The sequence below is a fragment of the Gymnoscopelus microlampas genome (genome assembly GCF_963454915.1).
Source record: "Gymnoscopelus microlampas genome assembly, chromosome: 22".
Classification (NCBI taxonomy): Eukaryota; Metazoa; Chordata; class Actinopteri; order Myctophiformes; family Myctophidae; genus Gymnoscopelus; species Gymnoscopelus microlampas.
This window is the reverse complement of record NC_139959.1, coordinates 16,279,432-16,299,273: the sequence shown is the minus strand read 5'-3', so window position 1 is coordinate 16,299,273 and position 19,842 is coordinate 16,279,432. Positions and strand designations below refer to the sequence as shown.

Sequence of the window (19,842 nt, the reverse complement as noted above, 5' to 3'; positions counted from 1 at the left end):
GTCTTTCACTGTGTGTAGGTGTGTTTATACATGGACTTGCATGTATGTGAATCTCATCTCCTCACGCGACGCTTTTTGCAACAAACCCCGGCCTGTGCACAGTAGAAGACTTGAGTGTTGATTTAACTCAGAGTGTAAACATTGGATGAACACAGTGCAGAGCATGCTGTGCACATCTGTCGACCTGACCCCAAAGTATCAGTAACGTTTAAAGTCTCTTGCCCCGAGTGTGTTTTTGTGTTTATACAGGCACACTTCTCCTTGTATCTGTTTTAACGATGCTGAAATGTGTTTGCACTCGAGCACAGATGTGTAGCTGACGGGACCGTACCGATTTCTGCTTACTTCCAACTTTCTCCTGAGTGTGTTTTTCTACGCACGCATCTGGTGTGAAGCAGTGGTGTGTGTGTGTGTGTGTGTGTGTGTGTGTGTGTGTGTGTGTGTGTGTGTGTGTGTGTGTGTGTGTGTGTGTGTGTGTGTGTGTGTGTGTGTGTGTGTGTGTGTGTGTGTGTGTGTGTGTGTGTGTGTGTGTGTGACGCGCAATACAAAGCCATATTTATTACAGGAGCTGGCAAAGTACATTTATCACATTGTATTGTTAAAAGGCAGGCAGTCTGCGGACAAAGGCATACGAAGAGATTTATGTGAGTTCATCTTACATCTATCCAGTGATTTACATGCTCCAACTGAACACTCTGCTGACGGTCTCAGATGGTGTGTGCGTGTGTGTGTGTGTGTGTGTATCCGTATGATACACGCATGAGAGTGTGCACCTGCATTAATTTGTGCTCTGTATGTGTGCCTGTGTGTGAGTGTGTGTGCGTACTTGTGGTACAATACGTATGAGGGTGAGGGCCAAATGTCCCCACAAGTATAGTAGAATTTCAGGAATAAGACATTGTGAGCACATTATTATTCTCCTGGTCACAAGATTAATGGTCGTTATATGGTTAAAAAAAGATTTATAGAGTGTGCGTGCGTGCGCGTGCGTGCGTGCGTGTGTGTGTGTGTGTGTGTGTGCACCTGCATGAATGTGCAGCCTGGCCGTGTATTTGTGGCGGTACGGCCAGCGCTGCCTGGCTGTCTGGGAAGACTGATATTAGACAGAGTAATGGCTCACAGGCGCACGCTGACCTGCTCTCAGAAGAAAGGAAAAGTAATGAGAAACAAGTGAGAAAAAAAAGAAGGCTTGGGCAGGAGGGAAGGAAGAGTCTGGGAGAGGGAGAGGAGGAGGAGGAGGAGGAAAGCCACACGAGGGTCACAGGAGGAAGATTAGCCACGGGAGGAGTGGTAATGATGAGAGGAAGAGAGAGGTCTGGATGTGGAGTAGTGAGGTGAGAGGAAATTAAGGGAGAGGAGAGGTCGCAGGAACTAAAGAGAGAAGAGTGCAGGAACTAAAGAGAGGAGAGGAGGCAGGTAGAGGGGGAGGGGTGGCAGGGGAGCAGAGGAGAGGGGATTTCGGAGAGGTTTGAAGGGAACAAAGGGAGGGGGCCAGCAAGGGGAGAAACGGGAATCAACAAGACTGTGATTAAGAAGAAAGAAAGAAGGAAAAATCGATGGGGGAGGGGAACTAGAGGAGTGTGTGTGTGTGTGTGTGTGTGTGTGTGTGTGTGTGTGTGTGTGTGTGTGTGTGTGCGTGCGTGCGAACGGGGTGGGGTTGGAAAGTGTGGCCTTGCTAGAGCCAGCACCTGGGATGTCCATAAATACCACACACCACGTGTCATAACACTGAGCCGTCCTCTCTCTTTCTCCACTGTGTGTGTGTGTGTGTGTGTGTGTGTGTGTGTGTGTGTGTGTGTGTGTGTGTGTGTGTGTGTGTGTGTGTGTGTGTGTGTGTGTGTGTGTGTGTGTGTGTGTGTGTGTGTGTGTGTGTGTGTGTGTGTGTGTGTGTGTGTGTGTGTGTGTGTGTGTGTGTGCCTGTGCCTGTGCGTGTGCGTGTGTGTCAGCAGAGTGGTCCCACAGAGGTAATTGAATAAGGACAGAAAAAACAACAGGGAGAACAGATTCATGTTGAGGTGGCCAGACACAGCTGGAAAAGCAACAGTTCTCCACCCTTTGCTCGCAGGAGAGGAAACACCAGGGGCCACAGCCTGGGGCCACGGTGCCCAGGGAGCTGACTTGACTCTAATGGGCTATTCTCAGAGGCCACAGCTTCAGGGGCTGCACAACGCAGCTCTGTTTGAAGCAGTGCGGTTCTCAAACCTTTTCATGTCAGGGACCCCCAAATTAATGTTAATGTATTTGCCCACTTACCCCATTTGAAAATGTTTTGTGCCAGGGACCCCCATACAAGATGTGTGTGGTTAAAATGTATCAAAAATAAATCTAATTGTTTCAAGAGTTTTTAGAAAATAGCATTTTAGGCATGCGTATGCATAGTATACGCATAAGCATTACGTTACAGAGTGGAAACACAGCGGTCTGAAAGAGTCATTTCTATTTCAACCTCCCCATTTCTTTTAGATTATCTGAACAACGTTTATGTGCTTATTTCTAGATTGCATTTTAGCTGCCTGCAGTAATACAACTCTAATCATCCGCTGGTTCACTGGAATGATGATAGAACGGGTTGACCCGAGTCCAAAGCCTGACTGGTAAAATGCAAAAACTGCAAATGTTACTGCCTTGGAAGTGTTGTGAAAGAAACGACCCACAAATTGGATGAGAGGGAGCTTTCTGCAGTATTTAAGACAGGACTCTATCCTGGCTTACCAACCGAAAAGCAGCCATTGTAAAGGGCAAATTGCCTGTAAAACCTCCCTCGGCTACCTCAAGCATTACACTTCCAAATTGGGCAAATTTGGAAGGGAAGGTTCATTCTGAGTGCAACGTTTAAATAAACTCACACAGCACCAGGTATAAACGAGCCAGGAAGGAAAAACATTTACCACCCCCCACAAAAGGTGAGACTTTTTCTTTTTTTTTCGCGCATTTTTTCACGCTTGGCCCCAGACTGTTAGTGTCTGCGGTTTTTCTATTAGACGGTGCCCCTTAGCCCATACAATAAGTTATTCTTCAGGGGCTGCGGGTGTAGGAGTCTCCATTGTGACTGTGTCTGGGGGTGATAAAACAGCAGCAAGCACATAAATAATGGCCTTAATGAGCCCCTCCACCCTTTGCCATAATGATGACGATGGATTTTTCCAGCAGCGACATCGGTGGAGGCAGCAAGAGTGGTCCACATGTGGTCTCCAGGTGTGCATAGCTCTGCTCTGTCTCAACCTCCCAACTCGCCCGGGACATGCACACGAATCTGAACTCTTTTTCTGATAGCAGAGGGCATATCCAAACGTATCCAGTTGCTTCCTTTTGTGAGAATGAGCATGTTCAACAAAATGCGAGTGTGTTATCTGCACACTATCTGCATCATGTGCGGGTGATTTTAAAAAGTCACAACTTAAACAATTTGCACCGTGTGTGCCACTGAGGACTGCATAAGCGTGGATGAGTGCCCCTGTGTGTGAGTGTGCACACACGTGCCTGTGACAACGCATGAGTGGAACCAGACGTAGACATTGCATTGCAACCCCACAGTGTGGTCTGATTGCTCAGACAGAAACAACAGAACAGCATTGCTAATCGTTCCTTAGGTAGTTTCTGTTGGCTGTGGCTGCTTTGGGACGAAGGCACATCACACAAACAGCACCTTACATAACAAGGTTACAAAGTGCTTGTACAAGTAAAATGAAATTAAATATAGATAAAATTAAGTGAAACGAAACATAATGCAAATTCACAGCAAACATCAATAACCAGCACCAAAACACTAAGGGAAAACAATTATAAACAAGCAGCAATCACGGAACTGGAATTATACCAAGCTGCTGGCTTAAGAAATTAGAATGGCGTTTTTATATAAATGGTTTTAAAAAGAGATTTAAAAGTGCTTACTGAGCTAGCTAGCCTGTGGTCCTCAGGCAGGCTGTTCCAGAGTCTTGGGGACTCGATAGCAAAGGTCACCCTTGGTCACCAACCTATAGATTAAGGTACAACCATTAGAGCCGTATCAGAGGACCTTCAGGTTACCACCTTGCAAATATGGGATTAGGAGCTCAGTGCAGTAGCTGGGTGAGGTAGCTAGATTAAGTGTGTGTGTACGTGTGTGTGCGTGTGTGTGCGCACACCGCGCATGTGCGTGCGAGTGTGCGTGTGTGTGAGAGATGCAGAGAGAGAGAGAGTGGTAGAGAAAGAGAATGAAAAGAGAGAGCATTCTGTATGTCTTTGTGTGCACATGTTTTTTTTCAATGATTAATCAACTGTCTACACACAGAAGGTAAGGTTTCTCACAAAGGCCCGAAATTAACCCGCAAGGTTCCATTTCTACACTCTCAGCATTAAATGAACACTCAGGATTTTACATTTTATTTTTTATTTTTCTTCCCCCAAATCCTCAGTCAAGTGACTGTATTTTGTAGCTTCATTTAAAAAAAAAAAGCAATTAATTCCATCTCAAGAGTTCAGCGGGATGTGTCTGAATGTCGCAGACTCACACAGTGAGAGGAATAGCAGTGTGATCAACAAAGTGTGAGGAGCACAAAGGAATAACAGTCACAGTGGTGAGAAGAAACGATTTGAGTGGGAAACCTGCCAAATTACAATAATTACTTCCACTGACAAAAAAAACATATCTGAGAAGAGATATCAACGCACGCACGCACACACACACACACACACACACACACACACACACACACACACACACACACACACACACACACACACACACACACACACACACACACACACACACACACACACACACACACACACACACACACACACACACACACACGCACACACACACACACACACACACACGGCTATCAATTACTCAAAAGGGTGAATGGCTCTTTCATTTATTTATTTTTCCTTTGGGACTCAGGCCAAAAAGAAAGCTATATTTGTTGGAGTGGGGCTGTAATTGGGGTCCCCAAGGCTGAGTGGGAGTCTGTGTGGGTGTGGGACCCCATTGATGATGATGACAGGTTACAGGGAACATCTCATTGTGAGATGGAGAGAGCTGCCACATGGCTGTTATTCCATACCTATAAACAGCAGCTAGTACCCTGTCACCCCAACATACCACCTCACAGGGGCCCATTCATGGTTTTCACAGCAGAAAGAGGACAGTGATGGAGGAGATAGATGGGGTTTAGATAGAGGGGTTAAAATATTCTGAACGGATGCCTCCTCTCAGACCTGTAAAGTCACTTTATAAAGATATATGCAAACAATGCACCAAAAGAACCACAGGCCTATCTTTCCTGACCGCCAAATGAAACAAACCTTCCAGTGTCTTGGATGCTATTATAGCATTTAGCTAGCATGCCTCTCTCTTGTACAACAACAGTTTTTGAAGCAACGAAGATTCCCCAACTCGCTTGTTGTAACCTTAACCTTATCATCCACCCATATGCGCTCTTCCAAGTCAAGTCTCGCTTCGCGTCAGGGTCTAAACACCCTGTTGGGGTGAGCTGTCCTTCGTTCAGGAATTGTAAGCGAGGCGGTGCATGATCAAAGGTCAACGTATCATCAAGGACAATTACCAACCCAGCCACAATCTGTTCATGCCATTACTGCGACACCGGCCGGGCAAGCTCCATTGCAGTATCAAATGCCTGAACACTCGATTTCTGAACAGTTTCTAACTGGCTGTTGAACAAGACATCAACACCACCTGCCTGAGGTGGTTTGTAACCATGTGAAATATGTTTTTCACATTTCCAACAAACTGGTCTTTGAAACAACTGGTCTTAAGAAACATTGTACCTGCAGCTACTTTTGTTCACCTGATAATGTTTCAAAGTAACATGATAAAAAAAAATACATTCCGAATACCTGCTTTCATATAGGCTATCTGTATCTTTATTTGTTCTATTTAATCTGTTTTCTATCTCTTTCCTATTGCTCTCACTCTACCTCTATCCTCTCTCTTCTCACAGAATACTACAAAAAGATGGAGCGCACACGGATAAAAAATAATTTCACCCACTGCTTTCTTCTGTAAAACTGTGATGTGACAAATAAAACTGATTCTGATTCGTATTTCTCAACAATGACCTGCTCACCGTTCATTATCTGCTCATTAAACGGCTACATAATAAATGAATAAAATGATGACATATATCAACAAAATGATTTCAATGATTGTAAAAGGATTTAATTGCTTACAGTAAAGAAAACAGCCATTAAATTATGCCAGGTCGGCTAGCAAAACACTGGTAGGAAGTGTTGCTCAATTATGAATCAATATTATGTTACTCCCTATTTATCTTGAGACCTGATGAAGACCCTTTGCGGTCGAAACAGTGTGCTAACTTATTAATACATTTTCTACTGGATGTGCGTGCTTCCTTCTGAACTGCCTATTTCTCAACCTAAAATGTTTTCAAAAACATTATTTTGTGTACTGTTGAATACGGCAAAATCCAAGCACCGTGGATTGATTGATTGATTGAGGTGCGCACTCGCCGTCCATAGCAACAGTCTGTTCTGTTCTTCATAGCAGTGGTCTGTTATAAAGAAATAACAAACTACTGAATTCTTTTATTGACCAATCACAATTGCGCATTCAGCCAAGCTGTGTAATACATTTATATGTTAATCCAAAGGAGAGAAATAAACCAACTACTTCCATTCTTGCCCTCAGCCATTGGACAAAGTACATACGGCTTTGCTTCAGAAGGGCACAGGTCTATTCTTCAGGCGGGCAGTGCATGCGAGGGCCGGGGTGAGGGGGTGTATTTTTAGCGACAACAACCGGTGCACACAAACAGCAAACAAAGCCTTGTGTTCGTAGGGAGAGAACATGGCCTCAGGTCGATATGAACTTCATCCTCCTGCATGTAGGAGTTCATCCTACATCTGACTTCAGGGCACTGCGGTCCGTTCAGTCCAAACAGATCACCTGTCCTACGTTACTGTCCATTTCTGATGAAATGCTAGTTGTTTAATGTATTATTATTTTTGTTCTTTATTTTTATTTGAATATCTTTCTCTTGTGCTCCTGCTGAGATCAAGCCAACCTTTGCCAACCTGCTTATCCATGTGGCCAGCAGAGGAGTCAGTGTCAAGTTAAAGGTTAGGTCAGGTCTAGCTGAGGTCAACGGGAAGGGGAAGAAGGGGGTCAGTATTTGTCCGTCTCACATTGGCAGAATGCAGAGAGAGAGAGAGAGAGAGAGAGAGAGAGAGAGAGAGAGAGAGAGAGAGAGAGAGAGAGAGAGAGAGAGAGAGAGAGAGAGAGAGAGAGAGAGAGAGAGAGAGAGAGAGAGAGAGAGAGAGAGAGAGAGAGAGAGAGAGAGAATTGAACTCTGGGAAAGCCACCCTCTGAAACTGGAGCCAGTTCTTCCAGCCATTCTGAGACAGCCTGCTGACCTCTGGAGGCCTGCACACACACCCATGAAAACAGAGCTGCATGTGAAAGACACCACACCACTATAAATATTCTTCATCTACATACAGGCCACGTATTATGAAGAGTACCCCCCATTGGACCGCTCTCTCTCTCTCTCTCTCTCTCTCTCTCTCTCTCTCTCTCTGTGTCTGTGTGTGTCTGTCTGTCTGTCTATCTATCTGTCTGTCTGTCTGTGTGTCTCTCTCTCTCCTTTTCTTCTGTACTGTTGTGGATCCATGTGTCAATATCCAGATCTCTGACTCTGTATTGTCTACACGTCCCTCTCTCCCTCACCATCTCTCTCTAGTGTTTCAGTCACATGTCTGCCAGGATCGTCTGTTGCCAGGGATGTACAAAAGGGGGCTGGGTGGCGGGGGGTGATTGGGATTGATGCCTGTCCAGGTGTCAAGAAAACCAATGGCGCATTGTACCGAGTTACATGCGGTAGTACCCTGCAGGTTAGTACAGTTTTGTGTTTGAATGTGTGTGTGTGTGTGTGTGTGCGTGCGTGCGTGCGTGCGTGCGTGCGTGCGTGCGTGCGTGCGTGCGTCATCGCTGTCAGAAAAAAAACTTGTATATCCATATTTCCATATTCCATATTTCTTTCTTTTTTTCATTCATTAATGCCCTACTTCATTGTACAAGAGTGTCATGCAAAAGTAGCAAAAATAGCAGATCTATAAGCTCACAACGCATCACATCACAATGTGTTGTGATCCACAGGAACACAGGTTTCCACCCGACAGCGACAATATGTCTCTTTCTTGGGTCTAGCAAAAAACTAAAAAAACAACATACAATGTGCAGCACCAGAGCCAGGGGAAAAAAACAGCGCTTCACAGAGAATCTTTAAAGAAGTCCCACAACCCCTTCAGTCCCACCTGGGCAACACGGAGGAAGGAGGAGCGCTATACAGAGCGTCAGCTCTCTCCAGCACAACTCACTTCTCGGGGGAGTTTAATAACACAATGGGTGGAGGAGAATAGACATTCTCTTGTTTCACGAACAGCAATATAATCAGACCACTGTATTAAAGCCAACCTACAGTGTCTGTGTGAAAAAAACAAGGACACTCCTCGCAATAACTCTAGAATTTCTTTTCTTTTTTTTTTACGGTAACTGATACCTCCTGTACATCTCAGCATCCACAATACCTGGCACGACTTTTAATAGACGCATCAGGCGCTTAAATTTTTCCACAACAAGGACGTCCCCCGTGAAACCTGAAGCCCCTATACGCTGACACGACAGCACTTCACCTCTGAATGACCAGGTCTTCTCACGCGCACAGAGCTTGCGGTGTCACGGACGCGCAAGGTGGGCGGGCGTGCGGGCGGGCCGGGCGCGGAGGTGCGGTCGACAAGGCGATGTCTTCGCCACAGACACTGAGGGGCTCATTCATTCTTCTGTCAGGATTGGTTTGTCCAAGCATGAACACAAACAGACACACAGTGTTGTGTTGTGTTGGGTAGAGAGAGCAGACCACACATCCTGGATGTGGTTTCACCTTTTAGAACTGAGGGAGCATTGTGTCGAAGACCGAGGAGGCTACACACACACACACACACACACACACACACACACACAGGTACACACATACACACAGTTTAGACAGGCAAATGAAGGGCATGAGTCGTGTGTTACACTCTCTCCTCCTTTCTCTCACTCCATCATCCCTCGCTGCCTCAGACTGCCTCACTCACTCTCTGCCTTCGTGTGTTTTCGCTTCAATAACTAACTAACTATCTCTCTTTCATTCTCTCCCTTCCTCCACCTTTCTTTGCCATTTCTCCTTGTCTCTCTTCCTCCCATATCTCCTTGTTGTCTTTCGCTCAATCCATCAAATCCCGGTCCGTCTTTCGTTCCCTCCCTTGCGATTTCCCTGTCGCTCTCTCTCTTGCCCTTCCACTGCTCTCCTTGATCAACCCCCCCGCCCCCCCCACACACACACACACACACACACACCCCCACCAACCCCCCCTCTCTCAGCGGCATTGACGGATGAAGTCCATAGGAAGCTGCATCAAGGGACCGACCAGGCCACCGCCTCTGGGGAGAAACTCCTCCATGTATATTTAACAATCTCGCTCATGGCCGCCATGCAGGGCTGCCAGCCTATCTGCGCGCCTTTCTATCGCTCTATCACCCCCTCCCCTCCATCTCCCTGTGTCTTCCTCCTTATTCTCTCCACATCTGTCTTACTTTTTCTTTTTCTGAAAGAATAGCTCCCAGCCCCTCACACCCCACCTCCCACCCCCCCACCTTCTGTCTGGGAAACTTTAGTTATTGTCTCTTCACCTTTATCTGCACCGCCCAATCTCCCGTTTCTGTCTGCCTGTCTGTCTCTTGTCTGTCTCCGTCTCTCACTCCCTCACCCTATATCTCCCCTTCAATCTGATTCCACATCTCCGTTCCGTTCCCATTTTTCATGCGCGGCCAAAACAACAAGTGGTTTATCTTTGTAGATGCTATCGCAGACTTTCATACAAGGTCGGATTAGATGAATATACTATGCTTTTCTAAATATATGCTTCATATTCAATCAGCGAGGATCCCTAATCCACCCCGATATGCCTGCGGGGAGTAATGTTTCTTTGGGGGGAGAAGATAACTATTGCACCAATTAGCCCACTGCCACTTTGAACAATTTCAAAGTGGAGATAAGTGTTTTCAGTTGCCAGAGATTAAAGGATTTCACATATTTATTTACTTAGTTTGCAGCAATATGATCCATGTAGCGTGGCTCTGTGGCAGTAAACACATTGCATCAAAAGAACGACATGTTGTACCAAGACATGCCCGAAATTCATTAAGTCTAAACACGCAATCTGACCCATTTATATCCCACTATTCTGCTGATATGAAAACTACTGCATAAAACATAGCAAAATAGCATTCATGCATATGCATTGGGAGCCCACAAATATTGGCACGGAAAGAGTCACAATACACGCATATGGGTGCCTGGTGGTGCACTTGTGCCACAAGTTCCAATCCACTTGTTATTAATAATAACCACGAAGTACAGTATATAGGTCTTAAGTAGTCTCACGTACAGTAGCCAAGCGATCATCAGAGATCTCTGACCACTGATAAGTCTCTGGAAATCTATATTCAATTTAGGGGCTAGAACAGCTTAAGTGGTTAAATAAAACATACAATGTCACCAAAACAAATCTTTAAAAAATATATATGTATAACTTACGCACGCACGCGCGACGCGCCTTAGCAATATGAACCCTAGCATCCCTATTCTGGGCATGTTATATTATATTAGGCAAACATAACATTTGTCACAAATAGCAGATCTACAAGCTCAAAATACATTGCGAAACATTGTGAGCTTGTAGATCGGCTTCAGAGATTTGGCGTAGATGCAATAAAGGAAGGGACCAAGTATACACCCCTTTGGGGACCCGGGCAACAAGGAATATAGGGTTTAAGTGGTTAATAAATGTGTGATGCACCTAACTGAATTGTGTAGTTGGGTAACACTGTGTCAAAGTCTCACAGCGGGGAGTCTGGTGGCTCTGCCACTTTGGAAGCACATGCTGCAGCCTGCAAGAAGACACTCCTATACGGCCAGAAATATACGACTTGAGCACAGCGATCAAATGATGCTCTCATTCACGCCTCTCAGTCATCCATCTTGCTGAGAATTACAGTTGGGTGACAGCCGAGAGAGAGAGAGAGTGTGTGTGTGTGTGTGTGTGTGTGTGTTTGTATTACTATAATTGTGAGGACCAAACGTCCCCACAAGTATAGTAGAATATGAGAAATAGATGTTCTGAGGACCATTTTCTTGGTCCTCACAAGAGAAATTGTTATTTTATGGTTGAACAAAATATTTTTTGAGATACGTTTACAATTAGAAAAAGGGTTAGGTTTAGGGGCTTGGGGTTAGATTTTCCCCTATTTCATACTTAGTTGTGCGGCGATGTCAAACACCGGAAAATAGCCGATCTACAAGCTCACAACGTGTCGCGCTGCGACACGTTGTGAGCTTGTAGATCTGCTATTTTTCGGCTTTAGACTTGCGGTTAAGAATGACCCCAGAAAATCATAAATCAATCATAAAATCGGCTTCCTAAAATGTTGATGTCCTCACAAGTATAGTAATGCAACGTGTGTGTGTGTGTGTGTGTGTGTGTGTGTGTGTGTGTGTGTGTGTGTGTGTGTGTGTGTGTGTGTGTGTGTGTGTGTGTGTGTGTGTGTGTGTGTGCGATTATGATCCATCACTCATTTCACCTTTCAGATGGCCCTCCGGCACGCAATCAGTCAATAAACAAAAGACCAGCAAAGCTTCCCGTGTTCTCTCTTTCTTTTCAAGCTTTTGAAAGCATTTTAAAAAGCTCTCTCTCAGGCCTATTTCTCTCATCCTGTAAATCTTCCGTTCTTCCTCTCTCTTCCTCTCTCCTCCCTCATTCACTCCTTGCGTCCTTCCTCACCACCTCTTCTCCCCTTTGTTCTATTTTCCTCCGTAATTTGTGACTCTCATTTCCCCTCCCTTTAATATTCTGTCTTCTTGCATTTCTACTCTCTTCTCCATCTTCTTTTCTTTCTGCACAACACCACCACTCTCCATCCGTCCCTTGGCCCAAAATTCCCCACACAGCAAAAACGTATTTTCCTGTGTGGCAGCCTCACAACAACTTGTAAGCGTAGGAGAAAAGTAGGACATTACCCAGATCCAAATCTTTTACTACAATAACAACTTCTGTTGGAGCGGATTACAATGTTTGGATTCATCTCTATAAAACCTTTCAACCCCACATTTCCTCTCTTGTCAACACAAGTGCTCTCAAGACTCTAGCTGGAGCCCTCATTCAATGCCATTTTGATAATGCTTGCACCTCTTGGTTCTCCAACATCTCACTGTCACTAAAAACTAAGCTTCAGACCTCCAAAAACAAACTGATACGACTACTTCTCGGCCTTAAGCCCATGACCCACCTAATTCCAACACACTTTGCTAGTTTGGGATGAATCAGGGTAGAAGACAGGGTTAAGCAAATATCAATGGGATTGGTATTTAAGATAGCCAAAGGGACAGTGCCCTCAATACCCTCATACATGTCGAACTACTTCTCCAAGGTGAGTGACAGCCACAGCTACAACACTAAAGTTCTCATTCTACTACTCTGACACCATCCATTTAAGGATGCGAATCACTGATTTCTTTCAAAACTGGCCTGAAAAAACATCTACTGTATCAGGAGATCACAAGGGGAGGTAGATGTAAATTCCCATTCCCAAGGAGGCATCTTCCACTGCCACTGTTTTTCCTTTTTCTCCTTTGTGAAATGTTGGCAATGTTGGCACTTAATAGTGTTAGTGTATTTGTTGATGACATGTATCATTGTGTTAATTTTCTATGCTATGTTGATGAATTGACCACAATGGAAACAAGTCCCCAGAACTTTTTTGTGTTATCCTTTTAGCCTTAATGGCTGACTGTACCACGTGCTGTTTACATTTCTGCCAAATTAAGTATTCAATCAATCAAAAAATAATAATACCACCACCGACCCACCCCCGACATGATCTCAACTGAGAAAGCGGCTTTTGGGGATTATTCAGCGATGACCCAAATAGTCTTCTTCCTCCTTTCCTTGTGTACAGCCATCACGGTTTGAAGACAGATTGTGCTGCTAGCTATTGGAGCAGGTTTTCAGGCTGGAATTTAACAATTTCCCATCAAATTACATGCCCAAAATTAGGATGCCAGGTTGAAAGGATATTATAGAGGGTGTATTTGCCTCCGTTTTGGGAAATGGGTGCAATTTCTTTTAGATATAGTAAATAAAAAGTATATACAATAATTCACAACATTTAATATAGTTGTATATTGATACTGCAATAATAATGTGTGGTTGTCACAAAATCCACACATGGACTTGTCTCACGGCACACCAGTGTGCCTTAGCACACCGTTTGGGAAGCACTGGTGGCTCGAGGGACAGAGCTAATGTACTGTGTCCGCACTGGTAACAAAGCCCTGGTGGCAGTACAGTGGATCTAATTCTACTTGATGTGTGGACACGAAAACCCAAAACCCAGACATTTTTCATTCTAGTAGTCAAACAGCGACGGAAATAATGAGGTATCCAAAATCACACCCTCCGCTTTGCTACTCAGCTGTGTACTGAAATCATTCCAAATGCCTCATTTCTACACCTGCCCCTGTCCCCCCTCCGGTTTAGCATGCAGTGTGAAATTACCACTGCCTCCAGTGCTCGCTTTACGACTACCGTGCATTTGTGTGTGTGTGTGTGTGTGTGTGTGTGTGTGTGTGTGTGTGTGTGTGTGTGTGTGTGTGTGTGTGTGTGTGTGTGTGTGTGTGTGTGTGTGTGTGTGTGTGTGTGTGTGTGTGTGTGTGTGTGTGCGTGCGTGCGTGCGTGCGTGCGTGCGTGCGTGTGTGTGTACACATGGATGTCTGCATGCATTTTGTGTTTGCTTGCTTCATTTCGTCTCTTTCAGTCCGCAGTATGATTTTACTACATGATTGTGTACATTCTGAAACAACACAGCAGCTCTCCAGGCGGAGAAAACCGCCAGAATCAACCTTTAGTGAAAAGACTGAAACTCAGTTCGCTCAGCGTGACAACAGCACAGCGTCACAATGAAATGAACACTAGAATCCACAACAGAAGACAAAAGGCTTGTACACTCGACATACTGGACTGGAACTACTGCCCATCACTATAGCAACCATCTCGACACTTTGGCTTCTGCTGATAAAGGTTCATTTTGCCAACATTTCACGTTCCCTGTGTGATTGACAGAAACTCTGGTGAACTCCTGGAAACTGAGAAGGTAGCTATAGCAACGTAGCTGCCATCATGGTAAATCACCCAGAAGGAGGAGGAAGAAAAGGGGATGAGAAGACAGGCACACATACCTACTTCAACCCTGACAACTTTCCCTCTCGGGCAAAGATAAAATAAGGGCTAGTTACAGTAAAGGTCAGTGAAGTCGGCCAGCCCAGAAAACCTCCCTCTCTCGGCCCATATACTCGCTATTCGCTACTCCCTAAACGATGCTAAAAACAATATAAACACTATGGCGGGTGGCCTTCAGCTTGTGGGAGGACACTCTGGGGCTATTAGGGCCTTCAAATCAGAAGTGGCAAGAGAGCAAGGGGAGGGGGGACGAGATAATGGAAAAGTTGTTTGCAATGTATAAATAGCTGGTGGTGGCGGGCGGAGGACAAAACACAGCTGGGAAGAAGAGCAAACCACTTCACTAACGAACCAGCCGTAAGAGAGCGTGTATAAATTTGGTTTCCAAGCGGCGCACAGCAATGAATTCTATGATCTTGTGTGAGGTTTTGTCTACGGAGGGCAAACTGCCTTCTTGCTTGTGTCAGATGAATGAGTAACCAAGAGGTCCGTTTAGAGCGCGGCAGGCCAGAGGGTAAAGTCAGTTCAGTTCACACACACGCATGCATGATAATGCCTTTCAGCGCGTTAAGCATTCAACCTCAGAGAGATGCAGAATCACAAAGCTGGTCAACAATGGCCTCGTCACTCAATGTGTTTCCATAGTGACCGTGTGGCATGGCACTGATGGCAGGGGGGCACCAGGGTCACTTTCATTCTGGGATTCTTCAGCCTGGGACTAATTGCTATGTTTTGTGCTGGTGTTCCTTGTCACCACGTGGGGCAAATTCCCAAGGCGGCAAAATATCAATCACACACTAATCATATGCTGCTCTTCCGAGGGAGGGGACGAGTAGGAGCAAAAGTTTCCGTATGCCCCAAAGTAGTTCAGCTGCAATATAAATCTGCAACTTTGCCAAAAGGGTATCATGTCAGATCTGTTCTCAATTCAGCACTTTCTAATCATCTTCCCCCTCCAAACATGTCTTATTTCTCTTCCGTCCTTTTATTCCAACATCTCCGTCTCATCCTCAGGGTTATTAGCATTGCAGCCTAATAAAGGGGTGAACTCTGTGATTCTGAAATAGCTCTACAATCAGGATATATGGATATCGTATTCCCCCCATTATTGTGTGTGTGGCATTGCAGGATTTCACAGCCACAGCAACCTGACGACGGGTTTGAGGCCACAAGATCAGAAGAGGCTGGCAGTGTTTATCACAATGCTGCTTTCAAGTCGTGAAAGCCATACCAAGAAGAACAAAACAACCACAAGTCTGTATGAATACCAATGACACACAACAGAGACTCCGCTTTCAATGCTGTATGCTGTATTGGCTGTAAATTTGCATATACATAGTAAAAAAAAAAAGCTCCTTGAATGATTGCCTCAAAAAACACTGCTTAATAGTAACAATGGACTGACCTAAGGAACAATTATGTTGGGTTAATGACACACTAATCAACACATCAAGGCATGGTGAACAGCATTCATCAAAGCTCATACTGTGTGGGGGCCAATTAGGAACTTATGCCAAGGCAAGCGCAGGGGCCATGAAGCATTTGAGTTCAGCTGCAAAGTCAGGTCCTGTAGTGTAATTAGATGTGTGGCTTTCATCATATCGCTGTCAGGTTGTTTTTCCACCACAATCACAAGATTTTCACATTTCTTTTATTTTTCTCAGCTGCTTATTGGCGGCCAGGTTTTACAATTCGCTACTGTGTAGTGTAACAATGTGTCCTTGTGCTTTGCATAGGACAGCAAAAGTTTGTTTGACATTTTTTCTACTCATAAAATTACCCCTTTCAGAGCAGGTCTGCAGAGTAAAATTGACACCAATGTAGAATCATTGGACTATTTAGCAGGGGCTGGAGAGTTCATAAACTAAAAGCCTGCAGGTTTAGCTCAAATATCTAAACCTTTTGCAAGAAGATTTTGTTTTGGGACAGCCTATGTGAATTCCACTAAATTGGGGGAAATACTGCTGTCTCTACTGCACACTTCTCACTAAACTTGAGGGGGGAGATCCTGTCACCAAGTTCCTAGCCCCTTTCGGAAGTTCAGAACCCTGTATAGATTTTTTCTATGTGGGATGACAGTATCCCAAATACAAAAAAAGGTATGCAGAGTTCCAAAAGGGGCTAACCAGTTCCATATCTAAGGAATAGAAAGTATTGTTTAAAGTCCTACCCTCTTCTAAAAGCATTGGCTTATACACCTGCTGCCATCGAATAATTAATGTCACTGCCATATCCAAAGAGAGACGGCCAAATAGCATAAGTTTAAACATCATGAGATTAGGCTATTCAAACAGAAATAAATAGGTCTACATCCAAATAGCCTCGACATAGAATTTAATGGAAAATAATAGCCTAGAAGACTGGCGATGGCCACGCTCTGTAACGTTACCAGCCCCACCAAGTGGCATAACATTGCAAAACATTACCAGGCAAAAACTTGAAGAACGTGGTAGAACTTTAAACCAAACATGATTTTAGCCATTTTCAACAACGTTATTATGCGTAGTGTAATTTCCCCCCGGGGGGGGGGGGGGGGGGGGGCGGTGGGCATAGTTTAGACATTGTGTGATAATCCTTTCTTGACGAACCAAACATTCTGACACTGGAAACGAACGAATAGCCTAGTCTTAAGGATGCACACTAAAATAACAATGCTAATAACACACTACAGTCCACGGTCTGTAGTGTGTTTTATCGTTATTATTTTAGTATAATAAAATAATGATAGTAAGTATATTAATAATAATGCAAGATGAGTCTCTTACCAAATGAGGTGCCCAACTCCCGTTCATCTAGTATGGAACGAAGCTGCGAGTCTTTGCCCTTTACTGAGAGAAAAGAGTCTTCAGAGAAACAGGAATGAAGGTGATCAAAATGTGAAGGTAAACAAAAAATATCCTCGTTTTCGTTTGTTGTCCGTTAACTCCTCAGTCCTTCACAGAGTGCGTAGAGATTTATCTCTCTCTCCTGTGTGTCCCTATAGTCTCCTCTCCCCTGCGGAGCGCTGTATTTCTGCTCTGTGTCCCCAAGCAGCCAGCCAGCCAGTCAGTCAGTCAGCCGTGCGCGTAGATCCTCAGCTGCGCTGGATGTGAAACCGGACACCGCCAGTGTCGCGCTGCGCCCCGGAGACAATGCCGCTGTCTGACAGGGACGCGGCCAGAAAGAGAGAGAGAAAGAAAGAAAGAAGCAGGCGAGCCGCGCACGGGAAAAAAATAACTTTCTCACAACTAAATTCATTCAAAGCTAGATTTTTTTTTTTTTTTTTTTAAAGCTGGATACTCGTAATCCTATCGGAGTGGACGTGCGTGACGCGATGTGTCAAGTGCTGCGCGCAGTGCCGCACATAGCGGCAGGATTTGTTGCTGCTGCTGCTGGCAAGAGAATCAGTGCGTGCGCCCCCCACGCACATACACGCACGGCACACCACACACGCGCGCGCAGCAACGCACTTTGTGCTTCCACTACTTCCACTGGTAACCAGAACGCTCGCCCCAAAACACGCTAGCCCCCATTTTCTTCTTGTATAAGGAAGTAAGGAAGGGCCCCTTCCTTACTTCCTTCGCAGAAATCGCAGGTGTTACCAATGATAGTAATTAAGGCTCTGTTCCATTTAGTGTAGCATAGTGGTTGTCTTATTTTCAAGGACCCCCATAACTCTGAGAGTGTACAAATGGAACCAAATGGACCCGTAAGAGTGCATTTGGTTCCATTTGTACACTCTCAGAGTTAGACACCCACCGGCATAAGGGGCCATTTGGGAACCAAAATGGAGTATTTCTAGTGAGCCAACATGCAGATATCAGCACCCTATAACCAGAATGGAACAGAGCCCTTCATAAGTATCATTGGTAACACCTGTGAGGGAAGTAAGAAGAGGCCCAATTTCTTTCCAATATGGCTGCTGTGCATAGAGTATCCAGGGCTGCCAATGCTGCCAACATTGGACTGTCAGAATCCAGGACATTGGTTGGGGGCGTGGCTAGCGGGGGGTCTGGGGGTCCTGGGTCCTCTCGCCCTCTCCCCATTTTTTTTTTAACAGAATAGATGTAATTTCCTGTGTTTTGGTGAATTTTGTGAGTTTGATACTTTTATCAGGCTTGCTTTACTAGCATTGGAAAATAATGGGTACAATTGCATCCATTAAAAAAGTTTGATGACTGAAGCAATGTAAGACCCATCTTTAATTCATTACTTAAAAGTGAATATCTCTGTATCATGGCATGCACTGACCACACCCCCAAACCGGGGGGTCTGGGGGTCCTCCCCAGAAACATTTTAACATAGTAGATGTAATTTCATGAGTTCTGGTGAATTTTGGGAGTTTGATACCAAATCCAGTAGAAAACCAGAAGAAATGACGATCCAGAAGAGTGTCAGGAGACATAGTCAAAAACCAGGAGACTCATGCGGGATCCCGTATCACTCTGAAAAAAACCTAGAACACACCACTGGGTTCAGGCAGTTTTACCGAGGTTACTTTTAGGAATAAGGTTAGGTTTATGCATAGTTTTACTGAGGTTACGTTTAGGAATAAGGTTATAGGTTTAGGCATAGTCTACTACTGAGGTTACGTTTAGGAATACCAGGTGGTGAGTGACCGTTCCGAGGTTGCCGGATTTGCCCCAGGGCGACTATGTGTTGGGGCGAGACTTCCAGTTACCCTTCCACTACTAGCATCACTGTTCTGTTCTGCGCGGAGACGTGGCAGCCAGCAGCCAGCCGCACACAGCTGTCCTGCAGGTGGAGTACAAATGGCCTTCTAAATCATATTATTGAAACTTCATTGACTGTCGCTGTCGGTATTGCTGGTATTTTGATGGGCTGACCCATAACAAAATGAGAGACCAATCCAGACTATCCATGCAATGCTACTTCAAGTTTGGTATTGTTTTACATGCCAGAGAGCGTCACTCTCTGCAGTGGGGAGAATAAAAATGAAAATACAATAACAATACTTATGTATTCTATTTTCAATACACACACAAGATATAGTCCTTGGGCCAGACGAGATATCGCTACCACAAAGTTGGCAAAACCTTACCTATACTAAATTGTTTTTTGGGCCAATATAAGTAAATAAAAATATGATAGACTTTCCATAGGAGCAGCTTTTTATATTTTTTGACGACATGTTGTTATTTTTCTCTATAGAGCGTGCCAAAAATCCTGAAGGGGGCGTCAACAAGTGTCTTTTGGTAGCGGCGGACATCTTTGAGGGGTAAAAACCAGGTTGACTTAACATTGCCCCCCTCAAGTATGTCTGCGGCTACTATGCCACACCCCCCGTAGTGACGAGTCGTTGGCACGCTCTATAGGCGGATTTTCATTCATAGCCAACAACATATTAAAAGTTATATAACACACTTTTTGGACATCACACTGCTCCTTTTTTTTTATAAATTAAACAAACCTGTGTCCAATTAAAGTAGTTGATGAAGTGGGTGTGGCCTATTTGGTGGTGGAGCAGTTTTTTCAGGAATCAAAGCTGAAGTAGTAGAGGCCCAGGAGGGGTCCACGCGCGACTGCTTATTTTTTTTTCTAGTTTTG

General features: G+C 44.8%; 1 protein-coding gene across 2 annotated transcripts in view; it reads right to left on the bottom strand.

Moving 5' to 3' along the window:
- Positions 1–17,587, bottom strand: part of sema5a (sema domain, seven thrombospondin repeats (type 1 and type 1-like), transmembrane domain (TM) and short cytoplasmic domain, (semaphorin) 5A) — a 162,190-nt gene extending 144,603 nt beyond the window's left edge. The window contains exons 1-2 of one of the 2 annotated variants that reach the window (XM_084048370.1): positions 17,061–17,587; positions 3,892–3,974 (exon numbers count right to left, since the gene is read on the bottom strand). The gene's annotated coding sequence lies outside the window, so the exon portion shown is untranslated. The remainder of the gene's footprint in view (positions 1–3,891; positions 3,975–17,060) is intronic. The other variant, XM_084048369.1, reaches the window with a different exon arrangement.
- Positions 17,588–19,842: the final 2,255 nt, after the last annotated feature.